Here is a 16636-nt window from a genome sequence, read left to right as displayed (position 1 = left end):
TTTATAAAATAATATTGAAAATATATAAAATAATATTGAAATTCACCTAATGTTATGACATTATTTTATTCAGTGAAAATAAAAATATTTCCATATGGCTTTATAGAATTAGTCATTTTATTGACCTTCCAGGCTGTTTTTCTAACACAATTTAGGGTCTTCAATGAGACTCTGGTAAGGATAGAACTAACAACCTCAGTGTTAGGAAGAGATTAATGTGTTTGTTTCCCACTAGAGGAGAAGTCACTGATTAGAGCTCACCTTTGGAATTTGGTTTCACCACAGTTTTGTATTTTGCATTTTGGGGGGAGGCTTCTAAATCTGCATAAGGCTGAAGTATTCAGGGCCCCACCCTAAATCACTGTTTAGTAAATCAGAACATTGGGGAGTTACAAATGTTTTGGAGCTTGGAAAGAATGTAAAAAATTCCTATGCTCATTAATTTGCAAACCCTAATTGTTATTTTTATATCTTTAAAGGCGATCATACTAATAGACTATCAAAAAGCTTACATAAAGCAAAGCCAAGGACTTTATTTTCTTAGCTATATTTTCAAAAAATTACTTCCTTCAATTAATTAAAGATAAAATTTGATTTAATAAAAATGTTTAATTATTGCTTATTATAATTTAAATTTATACTTATGAAAGAAATCAAGTAAAGTGATTTTATCTAGGCTATATAAAAGTTTCAGATATTTGTGCTAATTAATTTCTATTTGAATCTGAATTCTAAATCATTATCTTCATCTCACCAATGTGTCAGGTTCCAAAAATACCTTGACGCTAATTGAACCTCAGACCACGTTTTCTCATGGAAACAAGTATCATAAATTGTACTTTGATTTCTAAACCAGTGCACATAACTTAGTTCCCCCTTATATGCAGATGTCGCTGCAGAAATGGTACTGTCAATCATTTTGTCTTCTAAGGTTTGAGAACCTCTCTTCCTCTAAAGAACGACACTTCCCTAAATGAGTCACATGTTCCCTTGAGTTGGAAGCGAGTATCCACCAATTAGATACTGTCTAAATAGTAATGCAGGTGAGCTCTAATGATGAGAAGAAGAGAGACAAGTCGCAGAAGAATGGATGGCTGAACAGTCAAGTTCACATTTCAAATAGCAAGTACACTTGCCCCAGCCCAGCCTCCAAACGTCACCCACCACGCCATCCAGCACATCTTTTCTGCTTCTTTTCACTTTAGAATTCTAAAGTTTAACGTGAAATCTGAATGACATCTGTGCCAAGTTTCCAGTTATTAGCAATGATAACAGTTCAGAAGTATTTTGAAATCAGAAAGTCACTAGTCTGTATTATTTTATTTCTTCATTCATGTATACAATTGTTTAATAAGTATGTACTGAATATGCACTATGCATGGCAGACGCTGTAAAATTTATTCCTTAGCCAAGCATTCTAATTCATATCTATGGCCCAATTAGTGTCTAAGTTCATCAGATTTGTTGCTGTAGCTGTCTTACAAGGCCAAGGTCTTTAATTGAAGCAGAGGCCTGTTATCTTTACACAGTAACTGTTCTACACCCTGACTCCTAACTCTTCTCAGCCATGTGTTCAGTCACATAAATGAGGACATAAAGAGTAGAAAATAAAACATACCCAAGGGTAATCTATTACCATTTCTTTGTAAACAGTTCCAAATGTATATCTTTATCTCACCTGTAATGCTAAGAATATTGTTACAAAAAAAAAAAAATCCACTAGACTAGCATCAAAAAATTACTATTAGCATGTAAGTTTTTATTTCTGTAAAATTCAAATATCCCTAAGAGAAACAAAACTGGTAATAATTATCAAAACTGATCAATTTCGGATAATTTATTAAGAGTATTTTGGAGAGGGAAAGGAGCAAGGCAAAGGATATTATAACAGGTACTGAAATCGTTGACCAACTAATATTCCAAATGGATGAATTGATACACAAGATCATTATTCGGAAATATTGCTTTAAATAGAGAAATATTTGATAGAAGCTGTGCCAAAGACACTTTCTTCTAACTAAGCTAATTTGACCGAAGAGTTTTAAAGAGCTAAAGCTTTCAAGCTAATGAAACATTGATGTTTGCTTTCTGAGTAAAGACACTTCCCTTTTCTTGTCTACATATCATTTGTCCATTTCAATAGTCTTTTTGATTTACATTCTGTCCTCATGTTTGGCCAATCACATCCACTGCTTACAGTAATGGCAAACCAAATTCCCCAGAACAATTATTCACACTATGAAAAGGGCTCAAAAACAGAACAAACCTGAGCAAGTATTCTACAAAGAAAGTGAATGCTGTGAATTAGAATTTAAACATACAAAATAGATATATGTAGTTATATGCTGATCTGCTGTTACTTCTTTGCCACTATTAGTGTTTATTGTTTAGAATCAATTTTGCCTAATATTTTTACTGAGAAAACAAAAATTTCATCTTGAGGTCAAATGATTGTGCAGTATAAATCTGGCCATCATGAGGAGATGACAATTTTTTAATATCTTAATGTTAATTATGTGATAACTGGCCATGAAAATATTTTGATGTATATACATTTTTTCAGTGTGTCTCAGTTACATTCTAATATTTAGGATGAAAAGAAAAACATTAAAAATTTCTCTCTATATTATTTTCTTTAATGTAAACTTGATGCATTTTAATAAATATATACATGAGATAAAATATGTGATTGTTAACAATGCTTCTTATTTAGTATCTATAACAAACTTTTTTAAATAAAAGAATTCGGATTTACCTTCTCAAAATAAAAATAAACAAAAGGACAATTTCAGAAAATTAGTAAGTTCTGTAACATTGACAAATTGCTGGGATAAAATGGAGAAATAAATATTTAAAGGCTATAAGTGAAAAAAATTTAAACTTTTACAAATCAAATTCTAGTATGGGGATATCAAAATTACAAAATTTTCATTTATTATTAGAGTTATGTTTTATTTACACTTTTGCAACGTTGAAACTTCAAATGATTAAAATTTTATGTCACATTTATACAATGTTCATCTAATGACATGATTGTTCCATTCTTGCCCTTCTTAATCCTAGCATATTTTCACCTTTAAAAGCCATTAATTTGTTATAATTCAGCACAATGATTTTTATGACATCTTTTAAATGGCACTGTATAATTAACAGATTCTGTATTAAAAATATAGAAAAGTTCCAATTTATTTAGCACTACCCAGGCCTTTCCATGAAACCTGTGGCCAGTTCTGAGTTTTCAACTTAAATGGGTCAAGGTTAATTAGAAGACAATTCATAGAACAATCTGATTTCATTTTCTTTGCATGCTGTCTTTGTTTTGATGACCAACATCATTCAGATGGGTACTATTTTTCTCTGGATCTAGGATAATATAGATAAAAATGGACCCTTTGAGGCTATGGAGGAGACATTTCACTTTTTTTGCTAATTTCCCCTGGGAGTTTTATATCTTAATCCCATGCTCAAAACTGGTTAAATGATTCCCTAAATAAATGTGCATCTTTCTAGTCTCCACCTTTTTAAAAGTCCAGAATAACATTTCTGAACACAATGTTTTATTTTGTCATACTGGCTCTTAAAATGATAGAAGAGAAAATACCTAGTAATACTTAAGAGTATGAACATTTTATTTTTTAAAGATTTTCTATTTTGAAGCATCTCCTATTAAATACTTAACCTATCACTTAGAAATAAAGAAAATAAACTTCATGTGTAAGTTTCATGTATATTGAAAATATATATTTTAGGCAAGATTTTATGAGGTTCAGGAAAAACTTTGAGTGTTTAAATTTGTTTAAATTTTCTTAGTCTATGGACATACCACCCTAAATGAGCCCAATCCCATCTGATCTTGGAAGCTAAGCAGGGTCGAGCCTGGTTAGTACTTGGATGGGAGACCACCTAGAAAGATCAGATGCTGTAGGTGTAAAAAATAAAAAATAAGGGATTGTAAGCTGACAAGGTCCTTGCAATCTATGAGGTCAATCAAGGTTTGCCTTGCCTAAAAAAAATAATAATAATAAAATAAAATAAATAAAAGTAACTTTTCTTAGAGAATTGGAAATCACTTTAAATTCCATAAATTGAAATCCCTAAAGGATTGTTTTGTAAACTCAAAACTGTTAGTTAATTAAACTCAGGAAAATTAGCTTCCAAAGCATTATAATTTGATTCAATGATTTTATAAGAGCTGGGGTGTGTGTGTGTGTGTGTGTGTGGTCTATATTGGTGTTTGTGTGTGTGCACTTATTAGAACTATCTTCTCATTCTTTTTCTAAATGTATATAATGGAATTTATTTGCATTCCCATATTTGAAATCATATATTGATGAAAAATTAAAATGTTATTATACAAATTGCTTAAATGACTTTTTACCAAATAATGTCATGATTACATAAATATGCTGGGATGATGGGTGGAAAATCACACTTAAATAGCATCAAAATACGGGGAATATGTATGTTAAATGTACTTATGAATAAAATATTCTGTTTCAAAGCATGATATGTATTTAGAAAAAAATATTTTGTAATCGAATTTATTTTATCTATCTAATGTTAATGATACCAAACACTGAAATGACATATGCTCCTCTGGAATAAACTCTGACTTGCATAACTCCTTATGCTAATCCATATGTTCTAATTTATATAAATCAATCTATGGCCAAACTCTATTATGTAATGATTTAAATATCAGATTTATATAAGAATAAAATAGCTAACCAAGAGTACCTTTAAAATAAACTCAACAATAAAACAATCACCCAAAATAAACACTGTGAAATAGAGAAAATTGGGACATATTCCTCACAGGTAAAATGACAATATGTATTTTTAATTCAGATTAGGTGAATGAGATGGATGAAATATTGATTTATGTGAAAGAATTATATATAAATATAGAAAATAACTTGTTATCATACAACTAGATTTTTTGATTATCACACAGTTCTATTCCATATTTATCCTTTTAGTTCTATTTTTTAATCTCCAATTCTTACTGTCAAAAAATCAAATCTTCTTAAATTAAACATTAAAATACAGCAATTCCTTTAGATACCACACAATTCCCCATATGGTGCTGTCATCACATTCCACACATTACTATCTCAGACTTTTGCACATATTCTGTTGTTATGGCCAAAAATGAGTAAATTTAGCCTATGTAAAAATAAAGGACCCCTACCATCAGATGCATGCATCCCACTCAACTAACAGGTTTTCTTTCTTTCTCCTTCTCAAGGATGAATTTGTGGAAGAAATCCTACATCCTCTTGAATTTGCAACCAAAAAAATCTGATAGATAAATTATATATAAAATTCTTCTAATCATAGTAGTGAATCTTTGTTAAGGAACAGGATTTTTATTTAATTGATCATTTTTATTGAGTATCTATTATGTACCATGCATTACGGTACACACAAGTAATACAATTGTGATTAAAATAGAAACAACTCCTGCTCTTAAAAATCTTTTGTTTGTATATGCAGAATAAGATATTAATTAAATAATCACAGAGGTGAATTTATAATCATACAATGTTTGATAGTATGTGACTGCTTCTTATCATTTTAAAAGGACCACAGACTGATGGCTTAAAGAACAGAAATTTATTGTCTCACAGTTCTAGAGGCTAGAAGGCTGAGATCAAGGTATCAGCAGAATTAATTCCTGCTTCTGACTGTAAAGGAAAATCTGTTCCATGCTTCCCTCCTAGATTCTTGTGGTTTTCTAGGAATCTTATTTTTTGGCTTGTAAAGACATCATCCTCATCTCTAACTTTATGTTCACATGGTGATTCACATGTATGTATGTGTCTATGTGTACACATGTATGCAAGTTTCTTCTTTTTATAAGGACACCAGTCACTGTGGTTTAGGGTCTTACCCTACCCCAGTATGACTTCATCTTAACTAATTATATCTTCAATGACCTTGTGTCCAAATAAGGTCACATTCTGAGGTGCTGGGGATTAGGACTTCAACATATGAATTTGAGAGGCATGGACACAATTCAATCCATAACAGATCATTAATTCTTTTAAAGAAAGAAAGGACCACTATTCCATAAGAGTATAACAACTTGGACATGGGTGTGAGGCCTGGAGATTAGTTAGGGACAATTCGCCCAGAAGAGTGAAGTGACTCAATGAAAAAAATGGAAGAAAAAAAGAGGGAAAGAGACATCATAGACACTCCTCAGTTTCAAGCTGATTTTGTTCAATTGTGCCCAACATCATAAAAAACCATCTTATTGAAACACTGAATGGGACTATCATACTTGGCAACTAAAAGATCATTGGTAAGATCTTCTAATGAAATTGAAGTGAATACCTATGAATGTTTATGGTGTAGACAACACTTATAGATGGAAAAACTCTTACAAACTCACAAGTAGGAAAAATAGTTATGAGTGTCATCCAGAGACTAGAGTCACCAGAGAAAATAAAAACAGAAGTATATGAGGGGAAATTCAATGATGAGACCAAAGTGTGTAGAACTTTAGTATATGCAATTAAATTTATACAATCTGCACTGGTGTCACAGAAAAGGATTAAGAACGATAAACCCAGAAAACCAGGTGAATTTGACAAGATAAAAATGAGTTAAATAATTGCAAGATAAATATTTTATAATAAGTAGATATGTTAAGGGGAAATTGGAGTAATTTTGTAAAAATGTGATGAAATGGAAGCTTGGGCAAAGCTTATGAGTGGGAACAGGGAGAGGAGACCAATTTTAGAAATATCAACATGTGGCAACAATTTCTGATAAAGTCTAAACTGTATTCACCTCAGATTTTGGCATGTGTCGACCTTATAAGGCAGTTCTTGTGAGTTAACTGGGAAAATCTTATAAGAAAGAAATGCTACTAAATGTTTAATAATTGGCTTTCTGAAAAAATGTGTGTACACAATACATACGTATAGATATTTATATAGGTAAGCAAATCTGTCTATTACAGAGTTAAACAAAATAAAGGATGTATAACATATATTTTGCAAATAATAAGATATACATTACTCTTTAATGTAAATTCCTGATAGCCAATTGATTCTCACAAAATGCTTTTATTGATTTTCCAAATTCTTACATAGCCTATTTAGGTTTGCAATTAAATTATTATAATCGGTTGATATGAATGTTGGTTTATTAATGGATAAAATGACATTGACACAGCATAGACATATGTTGGAATTTCACTCACTCACCAAGGACCTGAATGACTTCTTTGCTGATTGGATAAGAGTGCTGGATATCAGAAAAATATTTTCTCTATTTTAGTGCTATTTACAATGTATAGCTACAGACACAAGTCTTAATTGGAATTATTAGCATTTTCTCCATGACATTCTTCAATTCGGACCATCAAAAATAAATTAGGGAGCTTCCAGGTTGGTGAATGCATTAAAGTGCTAGGATGGTGTGCCCGGAGAGGGCATGGAATCTCTACATGCCACTCCCCAATCCCCACATATCTTGCCCTGTGCATCTCTTTCATCTGGATGTTCCTAAGTTTTATCTTTTACAGCAAACCAGTAATGATAGGTAAGTAGGTAGACAGACAGACAGACAGATGACAGATGATAGATAGATGATAGATGATAGATGATAGATGGATACATGCATACATAGATACATAGATATATAATAATCAGACTCTGATTATTGAGTGTTTACCAATATCCGTAATGTAAATACTATCCTGTAGCTGATTTTAAGCTACCAAACTGATGTCACTGTATGCAAAATTGAGATGTACAAAAGCACCACATTATATAATATTTTTACTATATAGATAGGATAGACATAATCTTAAGAACACAACTAGTAAAATAATTAGGAAATCATAAGTGCTGAATATTTATTACTTTTTAAAAAATTAAGTATAAAATTTTATAATTTAATGTCTAATAATGACGATGTTTAACAACTGCATCAAAAATTTGTAAACATTTGACACTTAGCTCTCATTAGCCTGTGAGAGCTCCAGCATACCACTAGGAAACACTCACCCTGAAAGTAGAAAGTATTTAGCCATCTAAATACAAGAATGAGATGGAATAGAAGATTCTGGCAAAAAATAAAAATAATAATAATAATAATAATAATAATGTCACCATTCCAATTAGCACCAAGACACAAACTCTGGACATTTTAGAATGAAAGAATCACAAAAGTAAAAAATGAAGGTTATTGCCTTAAAATAAGAATGATATTTGATCATTACAAGTTTTCATCTGAAAACTGGATTAGGAAGGAGAAATGTAGAGAGGTCTCATTATTTCTTCAAGTAAAAATCTCAGACTGAATGTGGTTGAAAAGAGTTAAAAGAGTGTCAGCAAAACCCTAAGAAAAGCAACGAGATAGCCATCACTCAAAAACTAATAGTTTATCGGATTTTGAGAACTATTTCCAGGAAGATGACATTCCAAAATCTACTCTTGTGAATGTCATCAGTGACCTTGAAATTACCAAATATAGTTGACAATTTTAGTCTTTAACAGACTCAATGTCTCATCAGTATTTGACATCGATGTCTATTTCCTCCTTCTTGATGTAGCCATCTCCTGTCTTCCATGCTACCATTTTTGCTTTATGCAATATCTAAGACAAAATTCATCATCTCTTTTCCAAATCTGCTTCTTCCCCAGCCTTCTCTAATTTTGCCATTAACAAAAACTAAAAAATAAAACTGATCTAATCAGCCTCTAAATTCTGCAGCTTCTGTCTCCTATGCTCCTCTCAAAGGCATCTCCTTTGCCTTAGTGCTAATATTTATCGTATCATATTGAGAAGCTCTTAACTGATTACCTGTTTTCTAGCTAGCCCCATTTAAGCCAAATTCTTACATTACATTCATGGATGTGTTTCTAAAATGAAGATCTGAATGTGTTCTTCCTTTATGAAAAACATTAATGGTTTTCCAATCCTTCAACATTCAGTCCCCTTAATATGAATTCAAACATTTTATGACTCTCAACCTCACGTTGACCCTTTGTGTTAAATTTCAGCTTTTCTGAAAAATATGATATTCTGAGAACAGTATTCCTTCTGTGCTTCCATGCATCTGCCCAGAATTTCATTTTACCTATTCTCCATCCCAACCCAGTTGCACAGCTAACATTCATTTATGCATCATAACATAATAAAAATACTACCTGTTTTCTAATAGAATGGCAATATTTTCAAAGATAATATCCAGTTTGGTAAGAGTATGAATTAAAAAAGCATTTTTATATATTATTGGTAGATTTATAAATTTCAACAACCATTTGAAAAATAATTTGACATTTAAAATGTTAACATTCTTACTTTTGGCAATTTTAAGCATTAATTTTATACATAAGTTTCACATACAAGGATATATTTGAAAAGATACCCTTTGTAGCATTATTTGCAAAGGCAAAAAATAATGGAGTCGGCTAAACAGAATGACTTTAAAATATATGTTAGCATCTTGGAATAACTTGTAGGCATTTTTAAAAGGAAGTAGATTTGTGTTTATTGGCCTGAAACTCTACCCTATGTTATTGGGAAGGAGGGGCACAGTATGTTAGTATGATCCTACTACCAGCAAAAGAAAAAAGATTTTTACTTTTTAAAAAGTAAACGTTTTAGTTTGGAATAATTTTAAATTTACAGAAGAGTTACAAAGATAGCACAGAGAGTTTCTGGGAACCCCTCACCCAGTTTCCCATTGTTAACAGCTCACATTTCCTAATACAGTTCTCGGAACTAAAAGAACCAACGTGGATGCCTGTCTAAACTAAACTCCAGAGTTTACCTATATGTCATCTGTGTTTCCACTAATATTCCTTTTCTACTCAAAGATCCAATCCAAGGAAGCACATCTCATTTAGTTCTTTCATTTTTTACTTTGCACACTTCTGTGTTATTTGTATTTCTTTTTCAAAGTCCATATACTACTTTCTCAGTGTTAATAAAAGCTCAAGGGTCACTCTCTGAAGTCTGCCCTTTCTGAATCCAATGACCCTCTTCAGTTCCTCAGCAATCCCGAGTACTCCACCAAGATCAAGCATATTATATCCTGTTATAATCATTAATTTTCTTTCCTGTCTTCAAATCTTGTTTTAATTAAGCAACTCTGAAAGAAGAGAGTTCTCAAAATTATTAGCTTATTTTATTTCTTTACATCATGATACTCTTGGAGCCAATATGCAAGCACATTAATAAGTAAACAAATAAACTAAATAAATAAATAAATAGATATATAGATAGATAATAAATATCGAACTTTGCAATAACAGAACCGAGGGATAAAACTACATAAAATATTTATACTTACATCTTTATACATGGTAATAAAATAACTGAATGGAGGGAGGAAAGATACAAACCTCACCAGCAGGGGTTCAGAATCAACTAACAAAATTTCCATTTAAACTTAATTGGGTCATGAGATGATTTCATAACCACATTTTAATGTCATGTAAGATGTTGATGAAACTTGATTATAAAAACCTGATCATAATTACAGATAACATGTGCATAGCAAAGTAAACAGTGCTTATCAATTTTCAATGAGTGACAAATATTAATACTAATCATTAAGAGGACTTAGTTAAGAATTCTAAAATGTTCTTTCAAAGAACTCTAGGAACCATTTTATTGATTAGGGAGTTTAGAAAATCTTTCCAGGATATCATACACCTGATCACTGAAGAAATTTCAAATATCCCAAAAAGTGAAATATAATAAACTCTGTTTTTAAAATTTTTGATGAGTTTTATAAAATCCATTTCAATTAGAACTTTTGTTTTAGCACAAAATATTTCTAATCTACTGTAAACACTGTAATAATCAGATGAGTAGTGTAAAGGAGGTAAAAGATTAAAAACTCTGTGGACTATGATGAGATCAAACACTTTAAATACTAACAACAAAAGTATTAAAATTTTCAAAGTGGCCAGTGTTCCATTTCATGTAAAATTAAAGAAAATCTCTTATATCAAGGGGTTACAAACAGCTGCTCTTCCTTAAATAATTCCAGAGTAGTAAATTATGAATCAAACCAATTCTTTTTAAGTTGTGATGTGTGTTGTGAGTCATCATATAATTAAAGGAAACTACTAAATATTACTGAGAGTCAAAGTCTTGGAAGAAGGAAGTTAGTATAATGTCGTAGGGTCAGAAGAATTGGGCATGGACACCACTTTGTAAGTAAATCATTTTAGAACTTCCACTATGAAAGCCTGTCCAAGATAGCTCCACTGCCATGTAAATGGTATACTTACTCCAAAGTATGGATCTCTATGGAGATCCACTGACTAACCCAAACAAGTCACTCAAATTTAAAGATAGCCTCAGGCAGAGTTGATGAGCAACGTGGTGATTTTTCTCGATATTGTAAAATAATCACTTATAGAAAAGCCACGGCATAAGTAAAGTCTAACAATTTACATGAGTGAGACCAAGCAAATGCCCTGTCATGGATAAACCAAGGCATATCATTTCATTCCAACGTCAAACTAGATTCATCCTTTGTCCACTTTAATATCCAACTTTAATTAGGAAATATTTTTTACAAACAAAATACTGGAGACTATCAGTAAACCTAGTCCCCAATCTATATTATCTGTAAAACCCTTGCATTGTTTATGTCAGTATGTATGCGTGTGTGTGTAGATATATATGATATGATATGTGTATATATATATATGATATGATATATCTGTAGATGGATAGAGGGATGGATGGATGGATGGATAGATGTATAGATAAATAGATAATAGATATTTGTTTGGATTAATAAAATGAACCAAAATATTAATAACTAGAGCAGTGAGACCTTGGTTGATTTTTCTTTTCTTGCTATTATTTATTTGTAAACCCCAAATTTTCTACTCAATTATTTCTGTTATAAGAACAATGACATTAAAATTGTTTTTACTAACACAGTTTTCACCATAACATACATGCAAAAAAGAGAATATATAGGGACATGATGTCTATATATAAACATTGGGAAGAGGGACCAGCAGGAAACATTTTCAATAATTAGTCTTCTTTTCAATATTTACAGATGATAACACATGCAAGCATAATCACTTGCAATCCTATGTAAGTTTAAAACATGCCAGTTTTCACTTTTACATTTTCTACTAATGCCTCAAGGGGATGATAATGAAGTCCATTCACAAGATAAAAGAATAAGGAAACAGGAATCTGAAAGTCTACTCTTGCAGTCACCATCCTGGACATTTATCTAATAAAATAATATCATGAAGATGAGCTTATAATTTTGATTTTGCAGATGAACAAAATGACTTGAGAAATTAATCATTCTTTATCCCTCCAAGGTCAGAGATTTAGAATCCTCACACAGCACATGATACTCCCTCACCTGGGAGCTGTGACCTCCCAGGTAGCGTGCATGCAGGACCCCAAACTTTGACCATTTTCTTGGCTCCACTTCTGTTCTCTTTCTTGCTATTTTTTTTTTTTTTTAATGTCTGCAGCACCTGGTCTTCCTAGGTGGTCTCCCATCCAAGTACTAACCAGGCCCGACCCTGCTTAGCTTCCGAGATCAGATGAGATCTGGCGTGTTCAGGGTGGCATGGCCGTAGGCTGTCTTTCTTGCCATTTTCTGATGAGTGGTAGTGCTAGTGGACTGGGGAAAGGTCCTCTTCCTTTTAATTCAGAAAAAAATTCATCTCTTTCCTGACCTTATTTCAAAACACAAAATTCGGTAGACCTTTGTAAACCAAAGACTCACAAGAATTTTTGAAATTACAAAGATTGAATTACGTACTTAAAAAAAGGCAATGATGTATTCTGAATTTGACTTCAGAGAGGAACTTCTTTTTTTAAAATAAATTTATGGGAGTGACATTGGTTAATAAAACTACATAGGTTTTGAGTGTACAATTCCATAATACGTCATCTGTATATCGCCTTGCGTGTTCACCACCCAAAGTCAAATCTCCTTCCGCCACCTTATATTTGACCCCTTTTACCCTTTTCTACTTCTCCCCTCCACCCTTTCACTGGTAACCACTAAACTGTTGTCTGTGCCTATGAGTTTTTGTTTATTTGTCTTGTCTGTTTTATTTTGTTACTTTCAGCTTTATATTCCACATATGAGTGACATCATACAGTTCTCTGCATTTTCTGTCTGGATTATTTCACTTAGCATGATAATCTCAAGATCCATTCATGACATAAGAAAAAATGAAACGCTGCCATTTGCGACAACATGGATGGAGAGAGGGACTTTTTAACATCGAGTTAATGTCATGTTTCTACATTCATCTGAAAAGTGAATAGTATATTCTTTGACTTTGAGAAGCAGTAGGAAAATTAACGAAAAGATTGTTAAGCATGAATTAGTGACTTACAATTATAATATATTTAAATTTTATAGTTTATAGTTATTTTCAATGCACAAAGTGATTATTACAAGAGGAGGAGGAGGAGGAGAAGGAGGGGGCTAACTGGGAACCACCACATGCCAGGCACTGGTTAAGGACATAGCCTGCAGCCTCACACTGTTCTCACAGTGAGCTCCACGCAGGTACTCATTTTACAAATGAGGATAGGAAGGCTCACATAGATGAGGAAATCTGCTCAGGGTTAAATAGCTAGTCAGTACCTAATTGGAATTGATTTGTGTCATCTCCCCCTTCTCCGCTTAATTTCGCTACATTCAAGCTTATAGAAGAAATCGCATCAATATAAGGAAGCAAAAAGGGCTTATTTTACGTAAGGAAAGATTTGGTTTGTGTTGGGTATAGATAGAAACAGCCAGTTGCCCAAATATCTTTTGCTTTCTTTCATTTTATATTTTATTTTATTTTATCTTATCTTATTTTCTATTCTATTCTATTCTATTCTATTCTATTCTATTCTATTCTATTCTATTCTATTCTATTCTATTCTATTCTATTCTATTCTATTCTACTCTATATGCCGTCCCATTCCGTTCCGTTCCGTTCCGTTCTGTTCCATTCCATTCCATTCCATTCCTTTCTATTCATATTTAGGTTTTATAACAGTGTTGGAAAGGAGCACTGAAGTCCAGACTGTGTCCAAATTGTGGCGAGGTCTGAATTGGTTAGGGGTTTCGTGGTGGTGGATTTGAAGCTAAGCTGGGCTTCTGTTTTTCTGGATCCCCTCCTCTGCACACTTCTGTGTGAGTACGAGCCCAACGAGCCGCATTGCCCGGGATTGGGAAGGGGGAAGGGAAGCAGCGTCACGTTCCCAATCTCCGAGGCAGGGGCAGCTTTCCGAGCTGTTCAGTTACTTTGTTGTTGCTCACCTGTGCTAACCCGGTTCGCGCCCAGCACCCGGGACCCCACAGCTCCGTCGGCTCCTGCGGCGTCCACTAGGTCAGCTTCTCCAACATCTGGGCCCAGCTGCACTAAGCACCGTGAGGACCACAGGAGCTTGTCCTGCAGGATGCCCCAGCATTGAAACAGCAGGCTTGGTAGCACACGGTGTAGGTTCTAGTCCGTTCTCGCGGGCTCCAGTTGTGCCTCCACTTTATCAATGAGTCCCCCACTTTGCTTTTATTTTTCCTTCCAGAATGACTCCCTGCCCTGTGGATTTCAGCCACCGATGTTGGATAGAGAAACAGTCTCACGTAGACTTTGTAACTGGCCCGCACCATTGTGAGAAGGCAAATCCAGATAATTACTCCCTTATTATATAAGTATCTTGTGGAATCTCTTTTTCTGATTGAACCCTGAATGATCCACAGAAATTTGGTGAGTTTACAAACAGGAAAGAGAAAGATTTAAAAGAAAAAAGAAAAAAGAACCAAAACAACTTGCTATTCCTAATTAGAGTGAAAACTTGACCAAAACTTGACCACAGTAATAGCAGGAGAATCGGTGATGATGTATCGGTTTCGACGATTCTAAACCATCTTAAAACAGTATTAAACTACCCAACAAGTAAAACATATTGAAACAAGTGCAAGAAGGAGGAATATACACACTGATATTCAAGGTCTTTTCGATTTTTAAGGGATATATAACTTTTACACTGGGTTTTCCTTTTATCTAATTAGAGATGACAATAACATAAATATAACATAAATTACTCTCCTTTCATGATAACATAATTTCAACTTTGTAAAGTACAGTTAATTTTCTTTTAAATGAAGCTTTTAAATAAGAAAGAAATATATCAAGCTATTTCTTATTCTGGGAGATATTAGAGAAACTGGGCAAGCTGTGTGCTCATTCGTTAGTTTTCTACCTCTTTCTCAAAACAACAGAGCAGAGACGATCTCTCTGGGTTGTGTGATCTGTTTATAGTGGAGTTTGAGTATATCAATACATTTTACTGTTTCTGCTACAAACAAAAACTGCCATTGAAAATTAATTGTTCAGCGTACACCAGTTTCTAAACATGAGACACAGCTAATCCACTAGCTATGAAACAAATTGCCTTCAAGCATACTTATCCAGCTAATGGAGCCTGGTTATTTGGAAAATTTCTGTGATATGTAAAATAGGGAGTGACTATGACCTTTTAGTTGCATGTTGGCACATAAAAATTACAACTTCACTAGCTGATTTCTTTGATATGTCAAAATAACTGTCTTTAAAACTGTAACTGTTTTCTAACAAGAATATCAAAACACGGTGGATAGAATAAAGGTCAGTCATATGGGGGAAATCAATTATTGAAGGGCAATTAAACCAAACTTAAAAGGAGACACAAACAAAATATATCACTTGACTTTACAGGAAAATGTATAAAATGCACTTCTGGTTACTATATAAAAAATAAATTATTGATATAGCTAATATTTGCCTCTCCATTTAAAAAGAAGTCTAGTATTAATAAAATATGGCTAAGGTGTTTATTGAACAAAAGCCCATGTCTCTTTCCATTAGTAATCTTCCATGTTTGGCATTCTGTCTACTTAATGGCTCCAGCTTTACACTTGGGGATTACCCCACCCTAGGAAAACCTGGGCCTTACACAAACTCTCCTTTTTTTTCTTGCTTGGCTCTTTAGACCAAAATTTCTTGGCCACTTAGAAAATAGGAAATAGAAAAATAAGAAATTTGACTGTTTAATTACAAAGAAGGGGATTAAGGGGACTTTGTCATAGGCCCCTTAAACTTTCCTTTTCCCTGACAAAATGCCACATTCCGTGGTTCTATTCATCCTGTTAAAAGTGTGTCAAGAACTGTAAGGGCCTGAGGTTTTATTCTACTTGCATTATAGCAAGTTATCCAGCTACAGTTTCATGGAGGCTGACCAAAGATACAAAACTCTTGGGACAGAAATAAAGGATTTTATTATTCATCACATATCAGGAAGAATGAGCCTCATGGTTGTATTGGTCCCTCTTGCTTTTCAAGTCCCATGGAGGTGACACAGAGGGGCCCAAGTGGATACTGTGCATGCAGTGGGTTACCATCACAGCTGAGGAACCTCAAGTTTAAGAAATGCCAGTCTTTTTATATAATGGGCTGCAAGCAAATCAGACCTTTGCTCTGGAGATAAAATTATCTCTATCTTTCAAGGCTGATTGCTACACAAATATCTTAGGAAAGCTAACCCAGAGAGAAAGATTGTCAGGGACACTGTTCACAAGATGTGTAGAATTGCGAGAAATTCATAGAGAATTATTCTCCACAAAGGTTAT

General features: G+C 33.2%; 1 non-coding gene and 1 pseudogene across 1 annotated transcript; one reads left to right on the top strand and one right to left on the bottom strand.

The window, feature by feature from the left end:
• Positions 1-3809: 3809 nt before the first annotated feature.
• LOC111737473 lies at positions 3810-3928 on the top strand (annotated as a pseudogene).
• An 8551-nt stretch (positions 3929-12479) lies between these two features.
• LOC111737535 lies at positions 12480-12598 on the bottom strand. The gene has a single exon (XR_002779459.1). It is a non-coding gene; the product is annotated as a 5S ribosomal RNA (ribosomal RNA).
• Between the last annotated feature and the right edge of the window lie 4038 nt (positions 12599-16636).

The sequence above is a fragment of the Pteropus vampyrus genome, unplaced genomic scaffold (genome assembly GCF_000151845.1).
Source record: "Pteropus vampyrus isolate Shadow unplaced genomic scaffold, Pvam_2.0 Scaffold27, whole genome shotgun sequence".
Classification (NCBI taxonomy): domain Eukaryota; kingdom Metazoa; phylum Chordata; class Mammalia; order Chiroptera; family Pteropodidae; genus Pteropus; species Pteropus vampyrus.
Note: the sequence above shows the minus strand (reverse complement) of the source record. Positions and strands in the feature narration are given on the sequence as shown.